Source organism: Xiphophorus couchianus, chromosome 21 (genome assembly GCF_001444195.1).
Source record: "Xiphophorus couchianus chromosome 21, X_couchianus-1.0, whole genome shotgun sequence".
NCBI classification, from domain to species: Eukaryota; Metazoa; Chordata; class Actinopteri; order Cyprinodontiformes; family Poeciliidae; genus Xiphophorus; species Xiphophorus couchianus.
In genome coordinates this window covers 2,484,733-2,505,495 of record NC_040248.1, presented here as the reverse complement: position 1 = coordinate 2,505,495, position 20,763 = coordinate 2,484,733, and the positions used below count along the sequence as shown (strand labels likewise).

Genomic DNA, 20,763 nt, shown 5'->3' with positions numbered 1-20,763 from the left:
CAATGCTCCTCCTTATGCCATTTACAACTGTTTTAGGAGCAAAGAACTGAGAAGTAGTTCACAATGTGTTTAAATGTTATAACATAGTAGCTTTTAATGTACCTTTTTGGGTTTTCTGAAAATATATTTTTTAAATATTGCCTCAAAATTGAGACATATAGCTGACAAATAAAGAGAGTTTTGACTTTATGATTCAGTTTTAGGGTGTTTTCAAACCTAGATTCTGTTCCATTGGTGAAAACAAATTGCACTATTTGTTACATTTTCATCTGCTGTGGTTTTCTTTCCCACTGCTCTCAGTAAACCAAACCGTTTGAAAAACCTGTTCCCCTCCTCGTCTGTGGGGGCGCTGTACCAAGAACCACCAAAGGAAACAACACAAAAACCTCCAAAGCCAACATGAGCGCAACTTCCTTCTTCACAAAATACAAACAAAAATACAGCAGATTTCAGATTTTGTAGGATTTATCGTATGTCTTTTTTTCCAGCTAGAGCTAGACTCATTTGTTTTGGTCGTATTTACCCAGAATGCCCTGCGCTGTAATCCACTTCCTGTTTTTGGAGCGGTATCCGGTCCGCTAGGCGTTCACATATGCATTCGAACCGCACCAGAGTTCACATTAAACAAACTAAGATGAAGTTCGTAGACAGACCAGAGTTCAATCTTTTGGTATGATTGCACATTCACACCTCAACAAACAAACCGGACCTTCTAGAGTCGGATTAAAGTGGACTAAAGACGGCTGGTGGGAATGAACCTCTGTGTTAAATAGGAGCCATGATGCCTGCAGCCAGTAAAGACTTTACTTCAGCACCAAGTGTTGAGCGGATCCTCGTTAGGTTTGCCAGGTCAATACCTCGTGAGTGTCATCGACTCCAGCTGCTCAAACCTCTCCATCCTCTGCCTCCCTGGAGGCAAAACACTCCCTCCTTAACCGAGTCTGGAGGCCAGACTGCTCACTTCTTCCTCCATGGCTGACCTAGTTTCTCCACACCGGCTCAAAGTAGAGAAAAGGTGCTGAAAAGTCCGGTTTCATGGAGCACTGAGGAAGATGGGACAGATGGAGAGGAAGGCAGAGGATTCCCACTGACAGTTGAGGGTTTTACCAAGTCCTCTCCCCACAGATATGGATTAGCTTTGATCTGACTAAAGGGCTTTGTGGCCCAGTATTCCCATACACTCTGCTGCTCCGTTTTGACTAAGAATCCTTTCTTCCTCTACACAAAATCTTCACACTTATAATTTTTCAAGTGACTTACTTCCTTTTTCTGCCTCAGCCACACGTTTTCTACACGTTAAAGATAAAACAGAAGCTAAAATACCTAATTTATGAACGCCAATACCAACAATATGAGGTAAATTATGTTAAAAATGACCTACTATGCTTCTCTGAACAGGTCAGGATAGGTTTATGGTCTATGCAAAACATGTTCATTACAAAGTTTTGCACAAAATCATTCTTAGATAATGAGAATTTAGTCTGTTCCTTTCAGAATACGCTTTTAAAGGGCGTCTTGTCACTTTAAATCCAAATAAGCCACGCCCCCAACTCAACCAGGTAAAAATGGCTGAAAACAGAGTAAATATGAATTCAAAAATAAACAAACTCTAATGATTATTGATCCCAAAGGTAAATTTAGTAGATAATAGCTTAAATAAATGTGTAATTATGCAACCATATATCTTTGAAAAGCATTAGTGGAGCCACCTGCACAACCCACAAGAATGCAGCAAGTGGTTTCTACACTTGTCCTCTCCAGCAGCCATTGTATGGCACATACAGCGGTAAAACCAGCTGACCAAAGATGCAGGAGCTCCTTGAGTTGCTAGGTAACGGGCGGAACTCTGTTTAGGTTGCTGGGTAACGGCTGTGCCCTTTGAATGTGCCTTAACAAGCCAGAGGTTTTTAAAACAGCTCATTTTCCAGACAGCAAAAAACATTAAGTTATTACTAAAAATGTTTGGGTGTTGTTGCCGAGACCCAAGTGGAATAATAAAACATGAAGAAGGTGAATGGGCTGCATAGTGGTGCAGTTGGCAGCACTGTTGCCTAGCAGCAAGAAGGTCCTGGGTTCGATTCCTGGTCTTTCTGCATGGAGTTTGCATGTTCTTCCTGTCCATGGTGGGTTCTCTCCGGATTCTCCGGATTCCTTCCACAGTCCAAAAACATGACTGTTAGGTTAATTGGTCTTTCTAAATTCTCCCTAGGTGTGAGTGTGTGTGGTTGTGTGTCCCGTCTGTCTCTGTGTTGCCCTGCGACCGACTGGCGACCTGTCCAGGTGACCCCGCCTCTCGCCCAGAATGTTAGCTGGAGAGGCAGGCAGCAGCTCCTCCTGACCCTATTAGGGACAAGGATGTTAGAAGATGGATGGATGGATGAAGAATGTAAATTTGGCACGATAGTTCCCCTAACTATTAAACTGGCGACCTGTACATTTAAACTATTAAATGGAAAATAGTTCAATTCCACTATTGCAAATAATTTAGTTAAAAAACGTTTTTCATGAACTGAGTTTCTGTAAAAGAAATCAATACAAGGTTATAAAGATGCTCAAGCTACAAGGCTGAGCAGCTTCTGTTGGTTTTAGCTGTATTTGGTCATTTTAGCAACAGTTTTTACACGTCGTCGTTCAGATAAATGGAGAAAAACCTTTTTCCTTTTTCTAGTTTTTTTAGAAACATTTCCGAGGTCGTAAAACAACAGAGAGGACCAACTCCATCTGCAGCATAATGATATGATTTATCGGTTCAACTGAGCAGTAACCAGGGCGAGCTGGCTGACCCACTTTCTCTCACACCCACCAACTGTAGACACAAACACAGAAATATCCAGAGAAACAAACGTCTGAGGGAAAGTTTTCCAGTCTTTCAAGCAGTTTGTGTGAAAGCTTCTGCTTTTGTAGCTAGAGGACGAAGAGTGACCGAGCAGCAGCTGTAACGCGTCTGATCCACCAGGAAGCGCCGCACACCTGAGGACACGGACAGGAGGTAAAAATAACCGCACATCCAACTCCACACGGCTGACATAATAACATAGCTGGAAGCAGCACAAAGCAGAAGATTGTTTTCATGCGGGAACCCTCGGGTGGTTTGAACCGGTGAAATGTCAGAGCGGCGGTGACGCACAGAGGGATGCAGCTTCAAACGTGCAACTTCGCTATGGATGTGTGTCTTACGACGGCGTATCATGGCCATTATAGGTAGGAAAAATAAGGAGGAGTAAATTTCTGCCATAAAACAAAAACAAGGACATTTCTGAGTTTGAAAAGAAAAATAATTGTTAGAAAAAAACACACATTTTGAGAGTAACATCAAAAATCTTCTAAAAATATTTGAAATGTTGAGATTAATCTCCAAAATTTCTTGAAAAAGACTTCCAAAAGTGGAAAAATTCTGACTTTAGAAACTAGAAAAGTTTTTTCAGGAATATTTCTCTGCATAATCTAAAAAACATTGTTTTTGTTATTGCTAGCATATTTTCTACTTTTCAATTGAGTTTCAAAAACCAAAAGTTTGCAAGAAGCCCTTAGAAATTTAAAAATTTATCTCACGCATTTTCAGCAAAAAACTTTGAGTTTGAGAAGTCCAAAATTTTCTAGAAAAAAAACAGAAATTTTGAAATTAATCTTTGAACTTTTTTTTTAGAAACAAGAAAATTTTCTGAGTTTTAAAAGTTGAAAATTTGCTAGAAAAGTAAGGAATTTTTGATGAATTTGATCTTAACACGTCAGCATCAAATTATTATCAGTAGCAGGACTTTGAAACAAGTCTATGTCTCATGTCAGATCCCGATAACCAAGCTTTCGTCTCATCATTTTAGATGTTTTTCTGCTTACACTATGACTCTATTCGATAAAAATCTGTAGTGCAACTCATAGAAGGAATGATTGAAATAAAAGCCACTTTTTGGAAAATATTTCCTGTATTTGTCGTTTAAAGAAAGTGAGAAAAATCTTATCTTGTATGAAAAAACTAATCTGAATTTTTTTGCGCCACATCGGTCGGCAAGGGAGATTTTTTGTCTCTCTGGATAAAATTGATTTTTCAAAGTTTTTAGAGGAAGATTATTTTTGATTGATTTTGTACTGGGTTGCCAATAAAAAACACATTTTATGACTGAAATTTAATGTTGTACTCCTGCACAAACAATCCCCAGAGAGTTTTCTGGAGGTCAGAAGCTGAGAGAATAAAGTATATTTTCTCTTCTCTCTAAGAAAACGGTACGTTGTCCTTGCCGCGACCCTCCTGCCAGCATAAATATTGATAAATGCCAGCCGCGATAAGCCGATTTCATCCAGTTCTACATTATCTGACCAGCTGATTTATCTGCACTGAGTCCAGATTTGCATTCACAGACAGAAGCGCTCACTTCTCCTTTTCACCGCCGTCGTCCTTTATTCTCACCTGATCCGCGGCGGAGGAAACACAATAATATTTCACAAAATGGAATCGTAAACCTCAGCAGCTGAAAGTGATTTACAGCAGCTCACGCTCACATGACAGATAAATGGATTCTGACTGCTGTAAGAGTTGGTTTTAGTGAGCGATTCATCTCCGTTTGCTTTTATTTCCTTTTATTCTCCCGTCTCCGCCTGACTTGGTTGAGCTGGTGGGATTTTTGCATGAAGATAAATAGGTCAGGAAACCAAAACACAGCTTCCTCCACGGAGGCACAAAGATGGCGTGGTGACCTCCTCACCCAGATATCTCCATCTGGACTGGAGATAAAACTCCTTTAAAGTGTCTAACAGCTGAAGCAGCCATGCAGAACCTAAAATAAAACCGGATCAACTGGATGTTTCACGGAAAAAGATCAAACTGTTCTTCAGAAATGTTGCATTTCATGGTTTATATCAATTAATGAGTTAATTTAAAGTTGACTGATCTAACATTTCATTTCTTATTAAAAACCTGTGCTTAGAAAAAAAATAACATTTTACTGACTGAATTAACAAATAAAAGTGATTTTCTCACATTAGACCCATTTATAAAACATAGCAAAACAGTAAGCTCCTAGGCTGATTTTTGAAGAGAAAAATAAAAGATGAAAAGAACTAAATGTATAAAAGGCATAAACAGAGGGACGTTCGTGCAGAAATTGTCTTAAATTAATGCTGCAATTTGGCTCCATTAACTCACAATTGCCCTCAAAATCATCTTTATTTATTGGCACAATGTTTTACTAGATTACAATTATAAAAATAATTGTTTTGTTGCAGTCATGGTAAATATCAATTTTCATCAATGAAAAGGTATTTACATTATGAACTGGAATCAAACCAGTTGGAGATGGTTTGCTTTGGAAGCCCAAAACGTTTTTTGTTGCCAAATATTTGATTTATCAAGTAGGAAGTAAGAAAAGCGCGCCAAGAGGCGCGTATTCCAGGAGTTGATGTAGTTTCCTGTTGCACCACGGGAGCTGGAAACCGGAGAGAGGCGCATCGTGTCAGGGCTGACACTCGTTGGCTTGTCAAGCTGGAAATTGCCATAATGTGTCCTGCAGTGGTCGGCTGCACAGGCCTCGTTGTGCGGCTCCATCTGCGGTTCTGACACACCAACACAGGATGCGTCACTGTGGCAGCGATGAGCAAAAATCTACCTCTTAATGCAGAAATGCATTCAGCCTCATCGCCTTAGAAACACACTGGACGGCCATCTTGGGTTTGTTTCTTACAACGTTTCAAAATGACAAAACTTACAGCCGTAACTTTATGAGAGAAGAAGGAGATGAGATTACACATCAACACGTGAAAATCCCTTAATAAAGAGCTGAAGATTTAATGGAGTCCACATGACTAACCAGCAGGGATGGCAATATCTGAACACTTCCGAAACACGCTGTGTAAAGTAATTATGATGGTCAATTCAGAAAGGAAAAATCGTATGCCAAAAACTCAAACATTTTGAGATTAATCCCAGCAGGGTTTTTTTTTATTTTTTTTAGAAACACAAGGAATTTTTTGGGAGTTTGAAAAAGTCGAAAATTTGCAGGAAAAAAGTCAGAAACTTCTAGATTAATCTCAAAATATCCAAGAAAAACAACATTTCGGAATTCAAAGAGTCAAAAGATTACCAGAACAAAAAAATGTTGAAGAAGAAAAAGTTTCTCAGTTAAAAAAGTAAAACGACTAGCAAACGTCAAACGTTTGCTAGAAAAAAAACTTAGAAATTTTTTAATTAATTTTAGGAATTTCTTTAGAGAGAACTTGGAGATCTGAGTTTCAAAAGTAAAAAAATGTAAAATTTTCTAGAAAAAAACTTAAAAAAGTAAAAATTTGTTGACCTTTGAAACTCTGAAATTTCCTACTTGTTTTTTTTTAACTTCTGAGATTAACATCAAAATTTCCATGTTTTTTTGAGCAAATGTTTGATTTTTCAAACTCAGAAATTTCAGAGGTTTTTTCTAGAAAATGTCTGAGTTTTCTGTTGGAAATTTACTCCTTTTCTGTTCTATCTGGAATCGCCCTAATACTCTGTCATAACCCAACCACAGAAATGAGAACTATATCAGTTCCCAGGCAGCGCCAACACTTCAGCACGTCAGAAACTAAACTCTTCAATCAAACCCAATGCTGCTTTTTTTCTTTTGCGAAGGCAGTGAATGCATCACGACCTCACTTCCTGTGACTATGGGAATATTTTCCACATCATCGAGATGCACAGCAGGACAAGCTGTGAGTGTTCGCTCCCTCTGCAGAAGCTTAAAATGAAACTCAGCAGGGAAGCGTTCCAGGTTGAGATAAATAAATAACTAACGCACCTTATTGGATATTCATCACATGTATCGGCTTCTGCTTAACCTCCACCTTGAAGCGCGCATACAGAACGTCAGGCACGTTGCCGGGGGACGGAGGCTGGCGCATCGCCGCTGGTTTGTCAAAGATTTGACCCAGAGTGGTTGGAAAAATCCCTGAGGTGAAGGCACATTTATGGAACTGTCTTCAAACTGTTTCAGCGTGTTGTAGATAGAAAAAAAAAGAGTAAATTCTGCTGAAAAACTTGTAAATTTATGAGTTTAAAAAGTTGAAAAATTTGCTAGAAAGAAAAATCTAAATTTTGAGATTAATCTAAATTAAATAAGAAGTAAGTTTGGGAGACAAAACTCAGATTTTTTCTTGAATAAATCTCAAAGGTCATATAATTATTCACCCACCCAATCATAAAGTAGGTCATGTTGTCAATTCCAAGCATCCAACAATCCAAGTGAATGAAGCTTCATCAGCGCAGACAGAGCGTTTGCATGGTGCTGTATGAAATTTAACAGTATTATTGTTTGGTGACTGATTACCTCGATCTGAATCTGATTGGATTGAATTAATTTAATCTGGGTCCAGTTGGATTCTGTACAATTAAATACAGATTTGGCCTGTATGTTTTGGAAAGTGCCTCAATCCATAACAGTTGTCATGTTATCAACCTGTGATGGACAAATAAGCAGAACGTGGTTGAAATTTGTCCAAAAAAAAATTTATGTAAAGATTTTTTCCATCAAGGATGATTTAAGACAAGAAAACTGTATTTGAGCAGAAAAACAATTAAATTCAGTCTAAATACTGATTAAATGAACCTCATAAACAACCAAATAGATGGATGATTCAGCAAGTGACACTAATAAAATAAGATACAGGCACAAAAAAGCATTTTCTGACAATATGCTTACACTTTACACTTGTCCGTCTGCAAAAAAAGCAATATAAAAAAAACTGGCAGGAAAACAATCTTTACATAAGTTCAGACTACGCATCTTATAATGTAGTCCCAACCCTACACCTCATAAGAAGCCCTTGACAGCTTCTGTATAATTCAACAACCACTTTAACCTTCATGCATTAATTTCCTCTCTGCTGTAAGTTAATGTGAGATAAGTTTCGCTGCCGTTAGCCGTGATCCTGCTGAAGTCCCACTAAATCTAATGGAGAACAGCTATTTTCTATTTAATGCAACACCTAAAATGCTAATTAAGCTGAATTACATTACTCCAAAATGACATGAATGGATTCAAGGAGAGTCAAGAACCACAACAAGGATGTGAGCTGTTGCCTGGTAACACTGAGTCCAATGAAGGAACAGTTTAGATATTGACCAGCAGACGCAGTGACAGTCAGCATCACTGCAGGATCACCAATACTGACAAAACAGTTCACTTCCTGTTGGTGAACAACCAGATATACCAGTAACAGCAAAACAACCAGAGAGACCAGTAACAGAAAAACAACCAGATAAACCTGTAACAGTAAAAAAACAACCAGATAAACCAGTAACAGAAAAACAACCAGATAAACCTGTAACAGTAAAAAAACAACCAGATAAACCAGTAACAGCAAAACAACCAGAGAGACCAGTAACAAAACACAAATTCGGTCAAGAAGAAGAAATGCTTTACACAGGAACCAGAGGGATAACAATTTAATCTCAGTTTTATATTTTCTACTTTCTTCCAAAGGTCTAACTCAAAAAAAAAAAAAAAATATATATATATATATATATATATATATACACACAGTATATATAGATGGATGGATGGATGGATGGATGGTTGGATGGATGGAAAAAAAGGAAAAATGGATGGATGAGGACTGGATGGGTGAATTGAAGGATACAAGAACAATGAACTGATAAGAAGAATGGTCGGATGGAGGGATGGAATAAAGATAAATGGATGGATGGACATACAGTCAATGGATGGATGATTGGATGGATAAAAGGATGATGGACTGACAAAAAGGATGGATGGATGGATGGATGAGTGAATGGTGGTTGGTTGGAAGGATGGTTGGATGGATGGATGCTGACTAAACAGTTTGACAGGTTGGTTGAGGATTGGATGTTGGATGGACAGACAGATAAAATGGTTGATAGAAGGATGAATTGATGATGTAAAAAAGAAAGAATGATGGATAAAAGGGTCAATGGTTGGTTGGATGGATAAGAGGCTAGATAGATGGATGTAGATTTTGCATCTCATCCTTTGTCGCTTTTTAAAAAAATCTTTTTATAACTTTTTCTTTGTTTCTGATCCATTTCAAGCCAAGTTGTGTTTTCTCTTCGTCTCTCTGATTGTCCTATTTTCCCTCTGGGGTCACTGAATCATTTCATGGTCATGTTGTTCTAGATTACGCCCAGTTGATTGATTTTGTGATTATTCAGGATCACAGTAACGCTCCTCCGTCTCTGAAGCGTCTTTCAATCTTTAACAACGACGTCTTTTGTGTTTTTCATAATTTCCCTCCCTGTCTTTGCGTCCCCTTTGTGACTGCCGCCATCATCTCTGTCTTCCCTTTTAAATCAATTGTAGTTTCAAACAGAAGCTGCATTGTTTCCAAGAGTCATGTGCGAAGGAAATTGATTAAAAGAAATCTATAGGAGCAAAGAAACATTCGTCTGACACCTGGAAACTCACGGATTATTAAACTGTCAAGACTTCGGCCTGAAAATTCAATAGTTTGCACCAACAGTTACAAAAAATATGAATTGCTTGTAGATTACTGTAACTACTACATCTTCAATTCTCAACGAAACATCCACGTAAAGTACACACACCTCCAATCAGTTAAGTAAATGTTCTTATTTGATCAAATCCACATATATCTCTTCACTTGGCTTTCAGCAAAGTAAAGGGATAAATATAGGCAAATCATATTTTGGCATTAAATTAGATTTAGTAGGCAGAATAAATGATGGTTGGTTGGTTATGAGGAATGTTGGTTGGTTGGTTGGTTGGTTGGATGATTGGTTGGTTGGTTGGTTGGTTGGATGATTGGTTGGTTGGTTGGTTGGTTGGTTGGTTGGTTGGGAGGTTGTTTGTTTCTTTGGTTGGTTGAGTGATGGAAAAATGAATGATGGACTAATAAAAAGGATTAGTGTTGGATGGATGCTGACTCAACAGTTGGATGATGGATGGTTGGATGAATAGACAGATGGACGGATAAATGATGGATGTATTTAATGCTTTATAACAAATCTTTTCTAACTTTCCTACAGTTCAGAATAAATTGATTTATTACTGAGGTAATTTCTCAGTAATAAGTCTCGTTTTTCAGACCAACTCTTGTTTACAATCCTAAATGCTTTGAGTTTAAAGATATTAAATAATTTTCTTGTGAACGGAGCAGCAGCAGAAATTACCCAGAAACAGCTGAAGGAACCAACTCTGGTCAAATGATCCATAAAATATGTTTTAAAACAAACATCAAACTTCTGGAAAACTTGTCAGAGTAAAGTGAAGGAAACTATGTGAGTTCAGGACTTCCTGTGCAGATCGGACTCAGACAAAATGGCTGCCATGTTCTCTGTCAGCTGTTTTCACGCCATCACTCTTCCCCCGTTTATCTCTGTTAGCGTGAGCGACAGCTCCAAAGATGGGAGCGTCGCCCAAACAGAGGAATATTTCACCGGGACAGATGAGCCGGATTTGGGTCGATAAACTGATCGGCATGAAGCTCCGACTCACGACAAATCCATCAGGACTCACCGCAGACCGGAAACTAAAATAACATCAGTCGTTCATTCATGGATAAAACCAACAAAAACACAAATAAATATCAGAGTTTATACTAGTTTGGTGTTTTCATTATAGTTAAGTTTTATTTCATTGTGATTTTTTGTTTGTCTAATTCAGTTTTAATTAGATTTTACAGTGTTTGCCAGTTATTATTATTATTTATTACTAATTAAATGTTTCATTTTTATTATTTATAACGGTAGTTTTAGTGTTGTATTTTGGCTAGGAAAGGAAGGAAAGGAAGGAAGGAGAGAAGGAGGGAAAGAAGAAAAGACGCAGAAATGGGTGGATTTATTAAAACCTTATAAATCTTATCTAGAGTTTAGAATAAACTGAAGATAATTTTTACCTGAAAGTCTCAATTTTTAGACCAACGCTTGTTGTTCCTCACACGTTGCCATGGTGACCATCTTTCATATTTCTGCATACTTTCTCTCCTGCTGATGGTCTGTCTGTGTTGACAGTCACCAGGTGTTCATGCTGCTCTTCCTTACGTGCATGAACACCTGAAGCAGAAGCCGCTCACCTGCGGGACCCGGGTCACACAGAAACCGCCCCGCCCGCCTCCCGCCAGCTCACGCAGAGGGGAAATCAAGCACACCCCATCAACGCTCGCTTCAGATAATGAGCCCTGCCGCGGAGGATATGGATTGCAGAATCTGCAGGTGAGGCAGATAAGGAGGGATTGAGCGGAGGAGCCGTGGCGGCGATTTGTCAGGATTAAAGCCGGACGGCGAGCTGATGCCGCGCCATCAGGTGTTGCTCATTACTGAGGGTGGCGGCCGTTTGGTTCTGTCAGCGTGTCCAGGACATCTGCTGCGCTTAATCCCACCTTAAGCCAAGAAGGACAGGATGCAGTCTGCATCTTTTCACTTAGAAATTATGACAGAAAACCATGGAAGGGGGTTAGGGACCCTAAATTAAAAGATATATTTTTGACTTTATTCTCCAAATTCTGGCTTTAATCTTCCGTGAAAAAAGTCAAAATTCTAAAATAAAAAAAAGTTTGAATTCTGAGATTAAAGTTTGAATTCTGAGATTAAAGTTTGAATTCTGAGATTAAAGTCAGAATTCTAAAAAGTCAGAATTCTAAAAAGTCAGAATTCTAAAAAGTCAGAATTCTAAAAAGTCAGAATCGTGGGAAAAAAAGTTAGAATTCTGAAGAAAGTTAAAATTCTAAAAATGTCTGATTCCTGAAAAAAAAGAGTCAAAGTTGTGAGATTAGAATTCTGAGGACAAAAAAGTTAGAATTCCAGAAAAAAGTCTGAATTCTGCAATTCAAGACAAAATTCTGAGTTTGGATCAGAATTGAGTAATTAAAGTAAGAATTCTGAGAAAAAAGTACAAATCCTGCGAATAAAATCAGAATCTTGATTTTGACATCAGAATTGTGCAGTTAACGTCAAAATTCTGAGATTAATGTCAGAATTATTATTTAGGTTTTTTTGTGGCCCTAATCCTCAGAATAATTGGCAGGATTAAACGACCAGCTTTTAGAGCTTAAACCTCCAAATTATCAGTTATTTCCAATTGATTTCCACCAACATCTCCACATCCTGAGCTGTAAGACAACAGAAACGTCCTGAGACGTTTCAAACTGAATAAAGCTCAGCTGCTCACGCTGTCAGTTTCCCTAACGACCCGTTTAATTACAGTTAAATGTAACTGATGGCTTCAGAGCGCAGCTGAACCCAACGCATTAATCATCAGTTTCAAAGAGAGAAATCAATCGTGATTCAGAAGGTGAAAATCAGTCACTTCCTGCTTGATGCTTTGCTTATTTTCTGGTGAATATATTTTAGGGCTGAAACAATCAGATTAATTGTGATTGAATGTTTACTAAAATCATTGTCGACTAATTTAGTAATTGTAAATGTTGAAGGAAAAAGTACCAGCTCCCCTGGCAGATTATTTAACTTATAATAGGAAAAATGTTTTTTTATATGGTGAAATAATCTGTCAGTGGAACTAAAACTGTTTCATTAATATTAAGGAATAACTGACTTATAACAAGCTCATATTTCCTTCTGAAAAGTTACTTCTACGTTAGTTTTGTCTTATTTCAAGTGCATTAAGATATTTGCAATAGAAACTAACAAAAATACTTTGTATTTTTAGTGTGAAAAAAGATCAATTGCATAAAACCAGACTTGTAATTGGCTAATTTTTGTGCTGTATGCCCGGTTTCTCTCTCTTCCTCCACTTCCACCTGAGCAAACACCAGAGGGACGGCGTCCCAGACGAACCTGTGATTATCCGCCTGCAGCATCATCTCTCTTTGAAGCTCTTTGCACATGAGACAAGAGCTGCGCCGCCGAGAGAGCCGGACAAAGAAAGAAATGTCAAACATTAAACACACAAACACTGAGCAAACGCAGGTGACATGTCTGACCTTCAGAAACGTCTCTGGAGGCCAAACACTACATTTGCTCGCATGCTTTCAAGGTATCTCTAATGGAACCGCCTCACAATAGCCTGCCAGCCGCTGCGTCGCTGCAGGAAGCTTCCCTGAGAGGCGTCAGAGCTGCAGCGGAAACACGATGCTTCGCCCTGCAGCCCGCAGACACCAGGCAACATGAACACACAACGGGAAGATTTTACCGAGTTTTATTCACTTTGTGGTTCACGGAAACCAAACTCATCATTTAGTCACTGTTTACATATATTACCAACACAAATATAACCAATTACTTAGAAATTCCATCCATCCATCCGTTTTTTTCCGCTTATCCGGGGTCGGGTCGCGGGGGAAACAGCTTAGAAATTATTTACTGAAAACAAACTCCTATGTATTGGGGAAAACTTGCTAGTAATTTAGTTTTCTCTTATTTCAAGTGCATGAAGATATTTGCACTAGAAAGTAGACAAAAATACTTGATAAGATTTTGTGTTTATCTTTGTCACAATAAATTTTTAAAATGATGATTTAATTAACCCCCCTAATCTGTCCATGTTGTCTGGATTGTTAGTTTTTACCATTTTCTCCACAGTTTTTTCAATGAAAGTATCCATAAATAAACAAATACCAACAACAGGAATGTTTTTTCCAGCGCAGTATCTATATTTGTATGACTATTATTTCTGTTTACTGCAGTCAGAACCATACAGTTACCTAAAAACGGCATAATAGTAAAGGTAAAGGTAATTTTATTTATATAGCACATTTTCAGCAACAGGGCAAAGCGTTACTTTGCTGCTGAGTCTTTTAATTCCTGTAAAGCAAAGTCCTTTACAGGAATTAAAAGGAAATACAAACAAGTATATAAACAAGTTAAGTATTCACACAAAATACTGTGATAAAACTTTAAGTCCATATCATCCATCCTTGATGTGGAAACTATTTACCCACCATAACTTTAAAGTTAGGAGTTTGCTACCAGCAGCTGCATCAGCTCCAGGTTTGTTTTGTTTTTCTTGCATCTTTCCGTCACACTTCCATATCTGACAGCAGCACAGGTGTGCAGAGAGGAATGAGCAGCAGTAACACCTGCTGAGGCATTTTTGCACAGTAACCCTAAATGCTAATGACTCCAGCAGTTGGTGAGAAAATTGACAGACTAACAAGCTCCGAAGACGCCCGCAGAGTTAATCAATGCCAGGAAGAGATAAAGGAAGAAGAGCGCCTGGCACACGGAGGGAAGCGAGCGGCGAACCGCCTTCAGGAAATCAGCTGTTTTACTGGGGTTGATCCGAAAACCTGCAAATCATCCGAGCACGTAAAAAAAAAAACTCCTCGAATACAAACAGATGGGAGAGTCGGCGCTACAGAGGTCATAAATCAGCTGCTTGGCATCTAGTGTCAGGACAGCAGATGCTTTCAGTCACCAGGGCGGCGATAAAGCCGACAGCATCAAAACACGGATGAAGCTTTTAGGTGGAGCAAACACATGGAGACACACACAGCCACATTTACTTTACGCTCTGTAGAGCTAAAATAAAAACCAGAGACTGTTTACCAGCAGACTCCTGTTTGTTAAAAAATATTCCTGTAAAAAGTATTCACCAATATCGGATGATTTAACCTTTTTATTACTTTTAGGAATCAATCATGATTGAGGAAATTGGGAATTTAAAAATAAATTTTTTTAAGCACTTTTATTTCAAAGTTAAAACTTATTTCAACAAAATAATAGCAGTCAAATGGGACACATTATACAAAATTCACATTTTGCACATTTTGTACTTCCATTTTGATCTCTACTGCTACTAAAAATAGTCCACGAATTTAAAAAAAACTGAAAAAAACAACAACCAAAAACACCCAGTTGGCAATAAGAAAATGTTTTTTTTGTATCTGGAAAACGAGATGTTTCTAAAACCTCCGGAATGTTACGTCACAAATCAGCAGGCACTTCCCTGTTATCAAGCAACCCCAGGAGAGTTCCGCCCATTACCTAGCAACCCCAGCAGAGTTCCGCCCGTTACCTAGCAACCCCAGCAGAGTTCCGCCCGTTACCTAGCAACCCCAGCAGAGTTCTGCCCGTTACCTAGCAACCCCAGCAGAGTTCCGCCCATTACCTAGCAACCCCAGCAGAGTTCCGCCTGTTACCTAGCAACCCCAGCAGAGTTCCGCCCATTACCTAGCAATCCCAGCAGAGTTCCGCCCATTACCTAGCAACCCCAGCAGAGTTCCGCCCATTACCTAGCAACCCCAGCAGAGTTCCGCCCATTACCTAGCAACCCCAGCAGAGTTCCGCCCATTACCTAGCAACCCCAGCAGAGTTCCGCCCATTACCTAGCAACCCCAGCAGAGTTTCGCCCGTTACCTAGCAACCCCAGCAGAGTTTCGCCCGTTACCTAGCAACCCCAGCAGAGTTCCGCCCGTTACCTAGCAACCCCAGCAGAGTTCCGCCTGTTACCTAGACTTAGACTTAGACTTAGACTGAGTTTATTGTCATTTTGCATGCACAGGGTGTATACAGAACGAAATTTGGTTGCATACGGCTCAGGACAATGTTTTGAGCTTTCAATTGTGAGGTTACTCCAGAATAAAATAAAATACAGTATAAAATATGAATATAAAATATAAAATATAAAGTGCAGGAGTGACAGTAAAAAATAAGTTATTTAGCTCTGTACATGTGCAAGGTATAAAGTGGAGACCAGATTTTAAGTGCAGTCCAGTTAAGAGTTCAGCAGTCTGATGGCAAGTGGGAAAAAGCTGTTTTGGAACCTGGTGGGCCTGCACCGGATGCTGCAGAACCTCTTTCCAGAGGGCAGCAGGGAGAACAGTCCATGGTGGGGGTGTGAGGGGTCACTGATGATGTTTCGGCCTCGGGACACGCAGCGCTGGGATGAAATGTCCTGGATGGAGGGAAGGGGGGCCCCGATGATCCTCTCTGCTGTCCGCACCACTCTCCTCACGTTCTTCCAGTCGGAGGCGCTGCAGCCTCCACACCACAGAGAGGCAGCTGGTCAGAATGCTCTCTATGGTGCTTCTGTAGAACGTCTTGAGGATGGGCGGGGGCAGGTGTGCTCTTCTCATCCTCCGCAGGAAATACAAGCGTTTCTGTGCCCTCTTGACCAGAGACGTGGTGTTCACAGTCCAGGTGAGGTCGTTTGTGATGTGCACCCCCAGGAATTTGGTGCTGCTAACCACCTCCACAGCCGAGCTGTTGATGAGCAGTGGAGCGTGGCTGGGCCGGTTCTTCCTGAAGTCGACGATCATCTCCTTCGTCTTGTCAACGTTCAGGATCAGGCTGTTGTCTCTGCACCAGTCCACCAGCTGCTCCACCTCCTCTCTGTAGTCCAGGTCGTTGTCGTCTCTGATGAGGCCCACCACCGTTGTGTCGTCCGCGAACTTCACGATGTGGTTGGTGGCGAACCTGGGGACGCAGTCGTGTGTCATCAGAGTGAACAGCAGAGGGCTCAGGACGCAGCCCTGAGGGGAGCCTGTGTTGAGGGTGATGACATCGGAGGTGTGTTGTCCGATCCGGACTGACTGAGGTCTGTCGGTGAGGAAGTCTAGCAGCCAGTTGCGCAGGGGGGTGCTGAAGCCCAGGTGTCCCAGTTTTCCTGCCAGATGCTGTGGGATGATTGTGTTGAATGCTGAGCTGAAGTCCAGGAACAACATCCGCACATGAGTGTTCTTCTCCTCCAGGTGAGCCAGGCTCAGGTGTAGGGCAGAGGAGATGGCGTCCTCAGTGAAGCGGTTTCGGCGGTAGGCAAACTGGAACGGGTCGAATGTGGAGGGGAGTCTGGAGACGATGTGTTCTTTTACCAGCCTTTCAAAGCACTTCATCATGATGGGAGTCAGTGCCACAGGCCGGTAATCGTTGAAAGAGGTGAGTTGAGGTTTCTTTGGCACCGGAATGATGGAGGCAGTTTTGAGACAGGCTGGCACTGTGGCTTGGTCCAGTGAGGTGTTAAAAATGTCTGTTAGGACACCAGCCAGCTGACCTGCGCATACCCTGAACACCTAGCAACCCCAGCAGAGTTTCAGAATGTTTGGTCAGCTAGTTTTACCGCTGTACGATGGCTGCTGGAAAACATAAGAGTTAAGAAACCATTTGCTGCATTTTGGAGGCTCCAGTTCTGCTTTTCAAAGATGTATGGTTGTATAATTACGTATCTGTTTGCAGCCATTTTCACATGCGAGTGTAAACATTGAGTTAGTGGGTGTGGGCCAGTGACTACTGTCACTTTAAATCCACTTTATTTATTTGTTTTCACTTTTAAGACTCTAAAACAGCCAATTCTGACAGGAGATAAAAATAGACTAAAATCTCATTATCTATGAATGATTTTGTGCAAAAAATGTGCTGAACGTGTTTTGTATAGCATAACAGGTCACCTTTAAATAATTATTGAGCTTGTTTTAATTTATCAAGTGATTAACTGATTTATTGCGACAGGGCTGGAAATCCTGAAAAAAAATCTGAGGAAAATGATCAAAACAATTTATAGATTGATTGTAAAATCCATGGCCACCTTCCCTGGTTATCGACTGCTCACCATCTGGAGTTTCTTTTTTAAAGCATCAAAGCGGAACATCGTTTATTCGGCGAGCAAAGTGAGAATGGAAGCGAGGAGGGGGGCTTGTTTTGATCCGGCAGCTTCAGCCGGGCCACCTGAGGAGTGGAGATTATCAGCGGCTGTCCGGGTGGAGGCAGAGCTGCAGGACCGGTCCCAAAACACGCTGAGGTTTGGCCTCTGGATGCAGATAAAGCTGTACTGCTTATTGAGTGCCACGCAGAGAAAACCAATCCCAAAAGCAGCAGTCTGACACAGCGCAGCTGCTGCGCTAAACGCTGCAAAGAGGCTAAATAATAAGAGGGAGGAATGGAAGTTTTTCCACTTATAGTAAACTGGACAGATTTCTTCTAGACTGATCTGGAAAGAGGTTTGATAACCTTCAGTAAAATCTTAAAGTGTTCGGTTCTGGAGTTGGTTGGAGGTTTGTTCATTTAGTACTCCTGTGTTTATTTTCTTACTTTGCAGTGATTCTAGTTTATTATGTTCATTTCTCGTCTCTAGTTATTCTTTGTTCCTCTAGTTTAATTATGATCCATAGTTATTCTCTAGTGTTGGATTCCAGAGGTGGGCAGAGAACCTAAAAGTTTTACTCAAGTAAAAGCAAAAATTAGCCGTAAGAGTAAAAATATATTTGGTGAAAAGTCTACTCAGTTACTGAGCAACTGATCAAATACTTAAGATTTAAAAATTACATCATCAGATGGACCAAAATATACAGTTAAGTAGAAATTTTGGAATTTTAAGGACAAAAATTACAATAATTCATATAAGTAGGAAAAAAATAAAACCAGGTAAAATAAAATGTTTATAAATCTAAAAGTAAATTTTTTCAAAAAAGTTACATAAATGTAATTAGTTAGTACCCTACGCTGTATACGCTCCCAATGCCCTGCTTCCTGTGATTTTTTTGCTCTGCTCTGGCTCCCTGTGATCTCCATGAATTTCTTTTCATTCTTTTATTAAAATCCACAAAAACACGTCTGCCTGCTGCATTTAGGTCCACTTTAAATCCACACATTAGGACAGAAAGAAGGCAAAGAAGATAAATCTGCTGCTTGAAAAGGCAGGAAGAGGAAAAAACTGTTCCAACCTAAATTAGGTCAAAAGGCTTCAGCCGTTAGGACGACAGTTCAGACTGAAATCAGAGGAACATTAATTCAACCCACCAAAACTGTTCATCAACGAGGAAAACTCACAATATTCAGCTGAATGGAAAGAAGAGGAGAAATGAATGTCTTCAGCATAGAAATGATAAAACATCAGGATGGATGGATTTAAAGATGGATGGATGGATGGATGGATGGATGGATGGATGGATGGATGGATGGATGGATGGATGGATGGACAGACGGATGGATGGATGGAGGACGAATGGATGGATAGACGGATGGATTTAAAGATGGACAGATGGATAGATGGATGGATGGATGGATGGATGGATGGACAGACGGATAGATGGATGGATGGATGGATGGATGGATGGATGGATGGATGGATGGATGGATGGATGGATGGAGGACGAATGGATGGATAGACGGATGGATTTAAAGATGGACAGATGGATAGATGGATGGATGGATGGATGGATGGATGGATGGAGGGATTTAAAGATGGATGGACGGATGGATGGATGGATTTAAAGATGGATGGATGAATGGATTTAAAGATGGAGGACGAACGGGTGGATGGATGGATGGATGGATGGATGGATGGATGTTAAAATCTAAACATTTTCTTTCTCTCTTGCTTTCCTCTTCCCATCCCGACCTGAGCAGAACTTCAATTTCCTTCCAGACTTTTCCGGAACGCAGGAACTCTTCAAAATGCGGCCACAGCTTAAATACAACAAAAAGGCGGAGTAACTTCTGTCCCGGCGGACCGCGGGCGGTAAAGGTCAGCCCCATCCTTCATCAGCAGAGCGGTAATTTAAAACGAAGCAGGAAGTCACCTGCTGCGGACGGCCGCCCGACTTCCTGCGCCATCCAGCAGGTGAGCGTCCCGCTCCGCTGTGTGGATAAACAGCACCTGCTGCAAACTGCTGAATATAAATGCGGTTCACTCCAGGAGCGCTCGGATATTAACGCGGACACCTGTGGGACCCTCCTGTTGCCATGGCGACCGGCAACAGCTGCCGCCACAACAGAGTCACGACGTCAGCGGCGGATACAGCGCTTCCTAAACAAATTAGTCCGGTGCAAACCGCTGACACCGTAACCCTTTAATTACATCTTTCACTGCTAGACATAAATATAATATTCAATAATTCAATATTCATGTCTTTGAGTCACTGCTTGACCTTCTCCAGACGTATAATGTCCATAAAGGTAAACAGAAAAAAAAACAATTTGTAGCAATAACTTGCTTTAAACAGTTCGTCATAAAAACAGTGGGTGTTTATTTTTTAAAGTCATATTTTTAAAATGTTATTCATATATTTATACATGCCACAGTTTCAAAATAAATATTTAATTTGGAGCAAAATATTTGAAATATTTCGCTTTCAAATTAAATATTTAGTTAGAAAGCTATATATTTAGTTTGATTGCTAAATATTTAGTTTGAAAATGTAATTTTAATTTGCAAAAATAAACATTTAGTTCGGAACTACAGCTAGGAAATGAAATGTCTAAATTAGAGCTAAAGATTTAGTTTGTAAACTAAATATTTTACTTCCAAATTAAATATTTAGTTAGAAAGCTACATATTTAGTTTTTGTATTGAATTCTTTCAAACTAAATATTTAGTTTGAAATTTTGATGTTAGGAACTAAATATTTAGTTAGCAAAATAAATATCTAATTTAGAGTTAAATATTTAACTTCAAATAAAAATATGTTGTTAGAAATCTGAACATCTAGATATAAATGTCTAGTTTGAGACCAAATATTAAGCTCAAAATTAAATACTTTGTTTACAATCTAAATATTTAGCAGTCTAGCAAAATGCGTTAAAACCGTTTTAATCTTTTTTCTTGTTATTCTTTTTAAATCATACACTATTTTTGCAATAACGACCCACAAAATAAAAAAAAAATAGCCCTCCCTGGAAGTATTTCAATACTTTGTCTTAATAGGAAGTGATCCACACTGTTGAACCGCCATCTTGGTAGGCAAGCGCAGATGAACCTTGACTTCGGGACCAAAAAAATTAAACTGATATTGAAACTCTTGACCGAAGTGCAAGAGAAAGTTATATCAACAAAACTATCAGACCAGGATGTGGATTGTTTATTGTTGTCATAGCAACCCCATAGCAACTGTCATGACAGTTACAGATACCTACCAAGA

At 39.8% G+C, this 20,763-nt stretch overlaps 1 protein-coding gene across 2 annotated transcripts in view; it reads right to left on the bottom strand.

Moving 5' to 3' along the window:
- rnf152 (ring finger protein 152) overlaps positions 1 to 20,763 on the bottom strand; it is a 40,815-nt gene that overhangs the window by 4,250 nt on the left and 15,802 nt on the right. The window contains exon 2 of one of the 2 annotated variants that reach the window (XM_028004770.1): positions 2,845 to 2,970. The exons of the other annotated variant lie outside the window; for it this stretch is intronic. The gene's annotated coding sequence lies outside the window, so the exon portion shown is untranslated. The remainder of the gene's footprint in view (positions 1 to 2,844; positions 2,971 to 20,763) is intronic. 2 annotated transcript variants of the gene reach the window in all.